Source organism: Pogoniulus pusillus, chromosome 3, assembly GCF_015220805.1.
Source record: "Pogoniulus pusillus isolate bPogPus1 chromosome 3, bPogPus1.pri, whole genome shotgun sequence".
Lineage (NCBI taxonomy): Eukaryota > Metazoa > Chordata > Aves > Piciformes > Lybiidae > Pogoniulus > Pogoniulus pusillus.
This window is the reverse complement of record NC_087266.1, coordinates 42606616-42617341: the sequence shown is the minus strand read 5'-3', so window position 1 is coordinate 42617341 and position 10726 is coordinate 42606616.

Here is a 10726-nt window from a genome sequence, read left to right as displayed (position 1 = left end):
GATGTGGATTTGTTTAAAACACAAAACCAAATGAACCAAACCAACCACCACCAACAAAAACCAAAACCAAAAATGAAACAAACCAACCAATCAAACAAACTACAACCAAAAAAAAAAAAAAAAACCCCAACCAACCAACTAACAAACCATGAAAACCCAGTAAGTGGTTTGTGGCATTAAGTAAGCAGTCTCTTTTGTTCTCAGAAATCACAGAAACATTCAGGTTGGAAGAGACCCTCAAGATTACCAAGTCCAACCGATAACCCTACTCTACACGGTTCACCACTAAACCATATCCCCAAGCACCACATCCAAATGACCTTTAAACATATACAAGGTTGGTGACTCAACCACACCCCTGAGCAGCCCATTCCAATGTCTAACCAATTTTTCTATGATTTTTTTTTCCCCTAATGTCAAGTCTAAACCTACCCAGTCACAGCTTGAGGCTGTTTCCTCTTGTTCTATCACTGTTTACCTGCAAGAAGAGACCAGGACTAACCTCTCCAAAATGACCTTTCAGGTAGTTGTAGAGAGCAATGAGGTCTCCCCACAGCCTCCTCCTTTCCAGATAAACAGCACCAGCTCCTTCAGTCATAAGATTTATTCTCCAGGCCCTTCATCAGCTTCATTATCCTCCTCTGCACTGACTTCAGCACCTGCACATCCCTCTTGTATTGCAGTGCCCAAAACTGAACATAGTACTCAAGGTGAGGCCTCACTGGAGCAGAGTACAAGGGGACACTCACCTCCATGTTCCTGCTGGATACAGCATTTCTTATACAAGCCAGGATGCCATTGGGTTTTTTTGTCACCTGGGCACACTGCTTGCTCCTATTTAGCTGCTTGTTGACTCCCCCCAGGTCCCTTTCTGCTAGACAGCTTTCCAGCCACACTTCCCCAAGCCTATAGCATTGCTTGGTGTTGTTGCGACCCAAGTGCAGGACCTGGCATTTGGCCTTGTTGCAGCTCACCTCATTTTGTGCAAAAGTACAAGGAGTCAGCTGAAAAGTTATCCTGGAGGATACTGGGAACACAAACATGTAAGGATGAAAACAAATACTGCATTTTCTGGCATTAACATACTAGCTAATCTAGATTCTGTGCTTGTGTCTCACATTACAGGACAACTTAACAAATGCACTCACCCACTTCTTAATGATGGGAAGAAACTTTTTACAAGATTTACAAGATCTATTTACACATCAACCAACCACACATAAATATTAGGAAAGAAGTAGTGAGAGAAATCTTCTGCTCTTACATATCTGAAGAAAATATTCTATGTTTCAAATAATTCTCATGTTTACAGGTAGCACGTGTTATGAAAATTAATAATCAAATATGAATTATGATGGATAATTTAGGTATGATTATTTTTATTAATAATATTCAAACTTTCAGGATGAGATTCTTTCCATTTTTGGTCGACAGGAAGTAGTAGTTGCACAAAGGATATTTATTAACATAGAATTAACTACCTGAAGGGAGGCTGAAGCCAGGTGGGGCTTGGTGTCTTCTGCCAGGCAACCAGCAATAGAACAAGGGGACACAGTCTCAAGCTGTACCAGGGAAGGTATAGGCTGGATGTTGGGAGGAAGTTGTTGACAGAGAGAGTGATTTGGCATTGGAATGGGCTGCCCAGGGAGGTGGTGGAGTCACTGTCCCTGGAGGTGTTCAAGACCAGATGAGACACATAGTCTAGTTGATTGGACAGGGCTGGGTGCTAGGTTGGACTGGATGATTGTGGACAGATTTCTTGCTAACAGAAGGACATGAATTGATAAACAATGAGCAACCCGTGCTGCAGAGTGTCCTTGAGTCCATCCCTGCTGTGGCCATGTTATTTGCAGATGTGATTTGGGAGGTCCTGATTTTGCATGTCTTAGTGACTGTACCTGTCTTCCCTGTAACCTACCATAAAGTGAAAAACAAGCTTTCTAGTGACTTTCTCTTTATTTTCCTGGGATAAAAGGCCACTGTCTTTCTCAGCCTGGACAGATGGTGTGGCATTTTGATATGTTGAACTGATTAATAAAATAACAAAAGGTTACAAGGACAGATAAAGACAAAGAAGATGAAAAAGGTATCATTTATTTTTCAGAAGTTGATCATGGTGCCCAAAAGAAAATCCAAAGTGGGAGCACAGGCCCCACAAGTCATGGCAGCAGAATTACAATGCTTCCTCCTACCTGGTGGCTGCAAGGAAGGAGCTGAGTTCTCATGAATGAAAACAGAAGAAAACAGTATTTCAGAGACACCTGATGGAATCTAACCGCATTAGATTTCTAGTTTCTTGGTTCATGGGTAAGGCTGAGCTACATCTCGGTTTCACATGGGAGATTTAAGTATCAGTTTTCACATACTTAGCATCCACTTATATCTGTAAAATAAAGATCTGGACAAGTGGAATGGTTGGTAGTCCCTAAAAACTTCCGAGGGTGCCTGGCATGTCCAATAGGTAAACTCGCAGGCCTGTCTAGAAGGTTGTGCTTCTAGAAAAGCAGCAGCTCCATATGGTGTTTGGCTAATTAAAACTGTCTTGATTCCATACTCTTTCCACCATCTGCCTCCTGAATGCCTGATTATGCCTTAAGGAAACATTACTCTCTGGATCACTCAGTCTTAAGCAAACTAAACTCCTTATATCTTCTTCTTGGCCATCTGGCACTCTTCCCCATTTTCCTTGTAGGGTCGCAAAACAACTTCATGAATCCTCACCTTTTTCTGCTCAGGTAGGATGCCCCATTATCATGAGTATCTTAACAGTGAGATCTACTAATTGCATATAAGCAGTGATGAGACAGGAACCCTGTGAAGGTTGATATAGTGAAATCATGGAGAACGCAGAATTAGCTAGCGATCTCTGCCATAGGATAACAGGGTCATGGGATATTAGGGGTTGGAAAGGACCCAAGGAGATCAATGAGTCTTGCCAGAGCAGGACCACACAATCTAGCACAGATCACAGAGGAACACATCCAGACAGGCCTTGAAAGTCTCCAGGGAAGGGGACTCCACAACCTCTCTGGGGAGCCTGTGCCAGTGCTCTGTGTGTGACCCTCACAATAAAGAAGTTTTCCCTTGTGCTGAGGTGGAACCTCCTGTGCTGCAACTTACACCCATTGCTCTTTGTCCTATCACAGGCAGCAAGTGAGCAGAGCCTGTCCCCCTCCTTCTGATCAGCCCTCAGATGTTTATAAACATTTATTAAATCTCTCTCAATCTTCTCTTCTCCAGACTGAAAAGTCACAGGTCCCTCAGCCTCTCCTCATAAGCCATGCCCTCCAGTCCCCTCATCATCCTTGTAGCCCTCCGCTGGACCCTTTCCAGCAGATCCCTGTCTAAGCCCAAAACTGAACACAGTATTCAAGATAAGGTCTCAGCAAGGCAGAGTAGAGGGGAAGGAGAACCTCCCTGGATCTGCTGGACACACTCTTCCTAATATACCCCAGGATCCCATTGGCCTTCTTGGCCACAAGGGCACATTGCTGTGCCATGGTTAACTTGCTATCCACCAGCACTCCCAGGTCCCTCTCCGCAGGGCTGCTCTCCAGCAGATCACCTCCCAACCTGCACTGGTGCAGTTTATTATGTATAGCTTCCAGTCACAAAATTCTACTACTTTATTCAAAAGATTGAGACTAAACACTTTCAGGATGCTGTCAGTCAAGCTGGTCCACATGAGATGGAACTGCTCTGAAACAACTAACCTTTATGCAGCAGGAGGAAATACAGGGAAGTATGTGACATTTGTGTGCATCATTGTCTGGCTTTCTCATGGAAAATGAAACAAGATTCAAAAAAATAAGAAATACAAAAGAAATCAGAATTTGGGGAAATGAGGCAAGTGATCCAAAATGAAAAAAAAAAAAATGAAATTATACAATCAGAATGAAATGTTTTATTTTGTTCCTGCAATTATGTAGAACTCTTTCTAAAATGATGTTTGCCCCAAAGAGTGCAACGTTCTAAAGCGTTGCCTCTTTTATGAAAGAGAAATTCTAATGAAAAACCTGTAGTAATATGCTCTCAACTAGTTCTTTAAAAATTGTAACTACCTCAAACACGGATGCTACTGCAGAAAAGTTGCAAGTAAGAAAATGGCAATTCACAGCTGAAAGTCTCCATGCATTTTAATGTAGGTGGCATAATCATGGACATGGCAAAGGCAAGGATCTAATCCCTTCATTTCACACAGTATCACCAAGGTTGGAAGAGACCTCACAGATCATCAAGTCCAACCCTTTACCACAGAGCTCAAGGCTAGACCATGGCACCAAGTGCCACCTCCAATCCTGCCTTGAACAGCTCCAGGGACGGCGACTCCACCACCTCCCCGGGCAGCCCATTCCAGCAGCCAATGACTCTCTCAGTGAAGAACTTTCTCCTCACCTCCAGCCTAAATCTCCCCTGGCGTAGCTTGAGGCTGTGTCCTCTCATTCTGGTGCTGGTCACCTGAGAGAAGAGAGCAACCTCCTTCTAGCTACAACCACCCCTCATGTAGTTTCATTATGGCTTCCAGTAACTTATATTTTTGGGTGAATGAAACAGATCAGTTTCAACCTGAATTGTCTACAAGCACTATGGATAATCCAATAGCAGCATTGAAATGCATCACATCTGGGCCCCTCAATTCAAGAGAGATGATGAGGTGCTGGAATGTGTCCAGAAAAGGGTGATGTAGCTGGTGAAAGGCCTGGAACACAAACCCTATGAGGAGAGGCTGAGGGAGCTGGGGCTGTTTATCCTGGAGAAGAGGAGGCTCAGGGGGGACCTCATTGCTGTCTACAACTACCTGAAGAGAGGTTGTAGCCAGGTGGGGGTTGGTTTCTTCTCCCAGACAACCAGAAACAGAACAAGGGGACACAGTCTGAAGTTGTGCCGGAGGAAGTCTAGGCTGGATGCTAGGAGGAAGTTGTTGCCAGAGAGAGTGATTGGCATTGGAATGGGCTGCCCAGGGAGGTGGTGGAGTCACCATCCCTGGAGGTGTTCAAGAAAAGAATGAATGAGGCATTTAGTGCCATGGTCTAGTTGACTGGCTAGGGCTGGGTGCTAGGTTGGACTGGATGATCTTGAAGGTCTCTTCCAACCTGGTTGATCCTTTGCTATGTAAAATTACCAGGCCTTGAGCCTCTATTTTCCTAATCTTGTTCTAACAAAGATCTTACATCTAAGGCTGTACAGAAATTAACCTCTGACAGGCAGCCCTTTTTCAGACGTGCAGATTTTGGGTGCTAGGTTTATTAAGCATTATTGGTACCAAAATGAACCCTTGAGGAATCTGACTGAATGAGACAACATTTCAGGAGAATAAAACAGATCAGACAGCATTTCAGAATTGTAGCTGGATGAGTTGGCAAATATGTCCTCCCTCATCCTCGCTCAGCAGGGTAAACAAAAAACTGTAGCTCGCTATCAGCTGCGCGTTCAGTCAGGCTAGCAACAACTTTAAAAGCACAGAAAACATGAATGTATTTCATATGCAGGTTAGATGTTTGCTAAGGTAGAGTTGTAAGAAAAAGCTGCAGCTTTAATTTGGAGATGCATACATTTTCAAACGTACATCTGCAGAGCTCATTTTTTAGTGTACTTTTTTGCTGCAGTTCAGACTTTGTTATTTGAAATCTGAAGATAAAACAGCAAGCAAAATCAGAGAGATAAGGACTGAGATAACAAGATTATGAGTTAGAAATAGTACTCAAACCAGTCAAGGACAAAGAATCAATACATTGTTTCTCTAAACAGTGACTTCATCGTGTAAGAAATAAATTTTCTGGAGCAGTGAACTTAAATAGCCACACTGATGACTACAATTAAAACTAAACCCTGCTTTATTTGTGGAACCTATTTTCAAGTCTGGATGTGACCAATGATGGATTTTTTTGCTAGCTGCAATTTTTTTTTCTGCTACCTCTCATTGGGATCTGAAGTCTGTGAGGGCTCTTGTCTTTCCCACTGTTCTTTGCTTTCTGAGTGCTGTATATACTTCCAAGGGTTTCCATTGGTGTATTGTAAATAAACCCTTCAAAAAGAGCTGCATTCTTCAAAGTCACATATCTCATCTTAGGCAGCTCACTATTCTCTTAAAACCTGAATTACTAAACCAGACTCAACATCTTCCATTTCTAAATTATCCAGACTTTCCTTTAAAGTTTTTATGCTATCACATTCTGTCACCCAGAACCAGGAATCTCCTTTGATGCTCTCCCTCCTCCTCTAGATTTTTAAATCATAACCAAATCCTTTCATGACTTCCTCAATATATCTACCCACTCATAGTTTTCTTCTGAAATTTGCCAGTCAAAATAACTCCTCCACATCAGGCTGAAGAAAATATATTTTGCAGTGTCCCTTTAACATTAATATATGTAATTTACATGTTTTAGATAAAAATACATTTATATATGTATACATTTATTTATTTATTTATTTATGCACATACAGTATCAATCATAGAATGCATTGGGTTGGAGGGGATCCTTCAAGTTGATCTTGTCATCCAATCTCCCTGCAGTGAGCAAGTATAACTTTAAATAGATCAGGTTGTTCAGGGCACCACCAAGTTTGACCTTGACTGTCTTCAGGGATGGGGGCTCCAACACATCTTTGGGCAACCTATTTCAGTGTTCCACCACCCTCATTGTGAAGAACTTCCCCCAACATAAATCTACCCTGTTATAGTTTAATATTACTGCCCCTCTTCCTATCACTTCATCCCTTCTAAACAGTCCTTTCCCAGCCTTCCTGTTAGTCCCTTTCAGATACTGAAATGCTGCTATAAGGTCTCCCCACAGCCTTCTCTTCTGCAGGATGAAAAAAACCCAACTCTATCAGCCTGTCCCTGTAAGGGACATGCTTCAACTCTCTGATCATCTTCATGGCCCTTCTCTGAACTCACTCCAGAAAGTCCATGCCCTTTTTGTGATGGGGGCCCCAGAGCTCAACACAGTACTTCAGGTGAGGTATCACTAGAACAGAGTGGTAAAATCTTCTCTCTTGACCTTCTGCCTATGCTTTTTGAAGCAGCCCAGAAGGCAATCAGCCTTCTGGGCTGTAAATGCACATTTCTGGCTCATGTCCAACTTCTCATCCACTAGCACCCTGAGTTCTTTTCTGCAGGGTTGCTTTCAATCTTATCATCCCTCAGTACTGATAATGAGGATTTCTCCAATCTGAATACATGAGTATTTCAATGAAGTAATACAAATACTATTGAAGAAAGAGTAGACAGCTTGTTTCACATGTAAACATCATGTGAAAGTTGCTTAGGAGCTATGGATCTTCACATTGGTTTTAAATTTGACCAAAAACACAATTTTATCTCTTTTACCTGGTTAATCTGCCTAATATTAGAATTTAGGTTTTATTTTGTTCTTCCACTATCATTTAAGTTTCTTTTTACTTGTATTTAACAGAATTTAGATTAGGCCCTTTTCACAAATCATCTAGAAAACTTGAAGCTGTTACAAGCTGCAAGGCATGCCTAAATTTAAAGTCTCTATTACAAATTCTCTCTCACAAAAAGAAAGGAAATACTATGTTAGAAAAGAGTAGCATGTTTACTCTGAAGTTAGCTCTTAAGAAAGAATGGAATCAAGAACCTGGAAACCTCTGTGGAGCTGGGATGATTCACAGTGAATTGTTTATTCACTTCTAATCTCCAGTTGTTGAACTTTTTTCACAACAGAGCAAATATTATTCTTTTCCCTATTTTCTAAACCGACTGCAGACTCTTCTGTCAAAGTTTAAGCTCCAACCTCTTTTGTTTTTTTTTTTTTCCCTTTCAACATTCTCCCAGGCAACCAGCAATAGAACAAGGGGACACAGTCTCAAGTTGTGCCAGGGGAAGTATAGGCTGGATGTTAGGAGGAAGTTCTTGCCAGAGAGAGTGATTTGCCATTGGAATGGGCTGCCCAGGGAGGTGGTGGAGTTGCTGTCCCTGGAGGTGTTCAAGAAAAGCCTGGCTGAGGCACTTAGTGCCATGGTCTAGTTGACTGGATAGGGCTGGGTGCTAGGTTGGCCTGGATGATCTTGGAGGTCTCTTCCAACCTGGTTGATTCTACGATTCTATGATTCTATGATTCAGTTGCATTTAATGTTCCTCAAAAAATCACAACTCCTAGTACAAATGCAGAAAAAAATCCAGGTGAATCATCTAAATTAGACACCAATTGTCTATCTAAATCCAATTCATACGGGAGCGCTAACTGCAACTTTAGTAGCATTGAGAAGTAAACAGAAATTAAATAATGCCAAACAGTATAATTATCTATTAAAAAAATCCATTCAAATGGCTGAAATCCTCTCTTCCTCTTAAAAGACATGAAATTAATAATAACAGCTGGTTTGGATACAGCCCTGTTGATACTTGTATGGTGTCCCATTATTGTGAATGGGGTCTGGCTTTCTGCCAGATCCTGACGTGGCTGCAAGCTGTTTCAAGTACCAGCTAGTATTGAATCCATCAATCAAAATATGTTTCCTCTCTCACCACTGTGATATTTCATGAAATATCAGAACAAGATGCTGCACTTGCATCTGCTGTAGCATGAGATGTAGTGTATCATCCAGGTACAGAGCCACATCCTTTTGAGTGTAGTGCCCATGGGTATGCTAACATCAGGACCATCCTTTGGAGGCTAACTTTCCACTAGGTAATTTGGAATCTTATCAAAAGCCTATTGAAGTCAAAGGAAATATTCCCATTGATCTCAGAGGACTTTGATCAAGTCCATGGTGAGCATGTACTTTATATCAGACTTTTAGAGCTCTTGCAATGTGCGCAGCCAAATGAACACACTTAATCTTCTGGGTAAAAATATCTTGAGAGCTGGAGAAGTCCAACTGACCAAAGACAGAAATCAGGAAAGACTTAGCAAGTGGAATTCGGCACTTGAATTCTTTTAAATGACCAAAATTCACCCTTTAGGGGATAGGAAGTACTTGGAATTGTCTTTGCCTGGTTGCAGATGATGTTTCAAATCTGTCAGTTTCAGTGTTTCTGCTGGTAAGGTCCCCAGGGCACATAAATTATTCCTGTGACTGCAAGCTGTGATGCAAAGCCGTCCTCTGGTTTCAAGGTGATTTTGTTAGTTCACACCTAAACCCCATTGATGTTAATGAAATAGATGCTTTCTACCAAATACAGTGGTTTAATGTGTCTTCATACTGTGACTAACTCTGCCCCATGTTTTGCTGCACAAAATCAGTGCATTTCACATGGAAGTCAGGAGTGAAAACTTTCCTCTACCGGACAATTTTCATGTGTGGGTCTTCCCACTGTCACTCTTTTAAACTCTGTTATTTAACTACAGAGGCACCATTCTGCCCCTGTACTCTGCACTGGTTAGACCACACCTTGAGTACTGTGTTCAGTTCTGGGCCCCCCAGTTTAGGAGGGACATTGAGATCCTTGAGCGTGTCCAGAGAAGGGCGACGAGGCTGGTGAGAGGCCTTGAGCACAGCCCTACGAGGAGAGGCTGAGGGAGCTGGGATTGTTTAGCCTGGAGAAGAGGAGGCTCAGGGGTGACCTTATTGCTGTCTACAACTACCTGAGGGGAGGTTGTAGCCAGGAGGAGGTTGCTCTCTTCTCTCAGGTGGCCAGCACCAGAACGAGAGGACACAACCTCAAGCTACGTCAGGGGAGATTTAGGCTGGAGGTGAGGAGAAAGTTCTTCACTGAGAGAGTCATTGGACACTGGAATGGGCTGCCCGGGGAGGTGGTGGAGTCGCCTTCCCTGGAGCTGTTCAAGGCAGGATTGGACGTGGCACTTGGTGCCATGGTCTAGCCTTGAGCTCTGTGGTAAAGGGTTGGACTTGATGATCTATGAGGTCTCTTCCAACCTTGGTGATACTGTGATACTGTGATACTGTGATACTGTGATATTCTTTACAGTTGCTGTTTAGTTCTAATTATTGGATTAGTGTGAAGAATGGAGAAAGGCAGTCCTTTCCTTTCCACAGTTTGCATAAGACATACACTTCAACTTCTGAACATCCCTAGGGGATTTTCCTCCCAGCACAAGAGAATTTACTTGAGAGAATCCTCTCTCCCTTAAAAGTATTTCAGGAAACATCTATCTCAGATTGCTGATCTCTGTGAATCTCTTTTCAAAGAAGAAATGACGTGTGTGGGAAGTTAGGAATTTGGCAGTAAGGTGCGAGAAAAATACTGCAGCAGCTGTCAGTGTTGTGGGTTTACAATGTGTGTTTACCTTTGGGCTTGCCTCAGCTCTTGAGCTTTTAAAGCTCCACTCTTTGTGAAAGCTCCCAAACGGTAAGTTCCAGAGCTACAAATGTTAGACTTGCATGACCCACTGCAGACCCAGAAAAGATGCCTGGTCTCCTAATGAATGCGTTTAATATTGCTTTTATAACCAAAATTATTTCAGAATCTCACTGCTATCAGGCTTCTCTGGAAACAGAAGTGGGAATTCATGCCTCTAGCTGGAGTAGGCTTTAATCTTTTTTTAATGAAGTGACCTAGTAAGGAAAATCTAAGTGAATACTAGAAATTTGCTAGTAAGATACAGTCTCCCTTACTGAGGCATTTTGCAAGGCCAGGTCCACACATTCAGCAATTTAGTGTTATTGTTGAGGTATACATTAAGTGGAAACAAACTCATATTTTTTTATACCTATGTTTCTGAAAGACAATTTCTTTTTTTACAGGATTTCCTGTCTATAGGTATTGACTTCATGCTTAGAAGCTGCAAAATACAGT